Source organism: Mauremys reevesii, linkage group 17 (assembly GCF_016161935.1).
Source record: "Mauremys reevesii isolate NIE-2019 linkage group 17, ASM1616193v1, whole genome shotgun sequence".
Classification (NCBI taxonomy): Eukaryota; Metazoa; Chordata; order Testudines; family Geoemydidae; genus Mauremys; species Mauremys reevesii.
This window is the reverse complement of record NC_052639.1, coordinates 17,918,527-17,920,756: the sequence shown is the minus strand read 5'-3', so window position 1 is coordinate 17,920,756 and position 2,230 is coordinate 17,918,527. Positions and strand designations below refer to the sequence as shown.

General features: G+C 51.3%; 1 non-coding gene across 1 annotated transcript; it reads left to right on the top strand.

The window, feature by feature from the left end:
• The first annotated feature begins 1,906 nt into the window (after positions 1-1,906).
• On the top strand, positions 1,907-1,979 carry TRNAQ-CUG. The gene has a single exon. It is a non-coding gene; the product is annotated as a tRNA-Gln (tRNA).
• The last annotated feature ends 251 nt before the right edge of the window (positions 1,980-2,230 follow it).

The window sequence follows — 2,230 nt, the reverse complement described above, 5'->3', positions numbered from 1 at the left end:
CAAGCAACCCCAGTCTCTTAAGATGCCAAACCTCCCCTGGAGCCCAACCCGGGGGGGGAGGCACCCCACCTGAAAACCCTATGGCACCATGGGAGTGGTAGTATCCACTGCCTCCATCTCCCACCAGCCAGGACAGGCCCCACAGCACCATGGGAGTGGTCGTGTCTCCTGCGTCCATTTCCTGACTGCCGCTGCCAGGCAGGGCCCAGACTTCCTGCTTCTGGTGCGAGTCCGAAGCAGATGCTGCCATGAGGCGATGCTGGGAAGGGTGGTGCTGGTGTCAGGAGAAAGCAGGAGGAGTAGGTGGGGTCTGTGCTACTGTCCCCTAATCCCTGCTCCCCGGCACCCAACCCTGAAGCTCTGCACCCCTAACCCTGTGCCCTCCAGTTCCCTAACCCCTGCCTCCTCCCGCACCCATAATCCCTGCACTGTGCCCCCTTTCCCTAACCCCTGCACCCTCCTGTGCCCACTTGGGGAAACTGACCTGGATGCACAGAGTAGCTGGCATTGCTGCTCGCTCCCCCCGCCGCCCCTGAACACTGCTCCTCCGCACATCGCTAGGGGGCTGTGAGAGGGGGGCATGGAGGAACATTGGGGGAGCAGTATCCGCTCATCACCGCTATCTCCCCTTCTCTTCCCCTCCTCCCCATGCTCCTGTGCCGGGAGGGAGCAGGGAGAAATCTGGGCACCACCCCAAGCAGCACTCCCTGCCAGCCGGGAGCAGTTTCTGACTTTACACCAGCAGCACACACCTCTCTGCTACTGCACAGCACCGCCCTTGACCATGGTACCCTGGGCAATTCCTGGTGGCACCCACCCCAAAGGCTGGCCCTGGCTATGGGCTTCAGAGGGAGTGAGCAGACCAGGCGGCCATGGAGAGGTCCAGCCCTGTTCTCCTCCGAGCTGCTAGCAATCAGAGGCCAGGGACATGCTTCCATGCTGATGACAGGTACTGCTCGATAACGATGCCACCAACCGAAGATTGATTTTCCTGTCTAGTGGTTCAGGTTCTGTAGTGTCTGCATCAGAGTGTTGCTCTTTGAGGACTTCTGACAACGTTTCACACCTCGTCCCTCTTGGATTTTGGAAGGCTCTTCAGATTCTTAAACTTTGGCTCGAGCGCTGTAGCTGTCTCTAGAAATCTCACGTTATACCTTCTTTGCGTTTTGTCAAATTTGCAGTGAAAGTGTTCTTAAAGTGAACAACATGTGCTGGGTCATCACCCAAGACTGCCATAAAATGAAATATATGGCAGAATGCGGATAGAACCATGGAGCAGGAGACATACAGTTCTTCATCAAGGTCTTCAGTCACAAATTAACACGTTATTTTTTTAACGAGCATTATCAGCATGGAAGCATGTCCTCTGGAATGGTGGTTGAAGTATGAAGGCATATGGATGTTAGCATATCTGGCACGTTAATACTTTGCAACGCTGGCTACAAAAGTGCCATGAGAGAGCCTGTTCTCACTTTTAGGTGACGTATATAAGACACGGGCAGCATTATCTCCAGTAAATGTAAACAAACTTGTTTGTCTCAGCGATTGGCTGAACCCGAAATAGGACTGACTGGACTCTAAAGTTTTACATTGTTTTCTTTTTGAGTGCACTTATGCAACAACAAAAAATCTACATATGCAAGTTGCACTTTAATGATAAAGAGATTGCACTATAGTACTTTATATTTTACAGTGTAAATATTTGTAATAAAACTATATATAGTCAGCACTGTACACTTTGTATTCTGGGTTGTAATTGTGTCAGCAACCTGCCCAGTTGCCTCGCTGCCAGGGGATGCAGACATTTCTGTAAGGCACATAAAGGGGCTATTTGGTGTTGAAGCAAATGCGAGGAATGTGCATTTATGAGAGGGAATTTCCATCTCTTCAGTAGCTGTACATCAGGGCCCCAGTGGCCTAATGGATAAGGCATTGGCTTCTGAAGCCAGAGATTGTGGGTTCAAGTCCCATCTGGGGTGAAAATCTACTTTCTTCCTGTATATTGCAAGGAAACCTTGGCCTTTATATTAAACAAGGAAGCTGGGAGATGTTTGAGCACAAAGTCCTGGATCTTGGGAACAATCACCAAGGGATATTAGAAGGCTCAGTCTGGTGACCTAATGGATGCAACCACACCTCCCCATCCCAGGGTAGTCCCATCTGAGAACCAGGATCCATGGAGCAACATTCCCCTCCTGCCCTGACTGGTGGGCTGTGCAGATGATGGTGG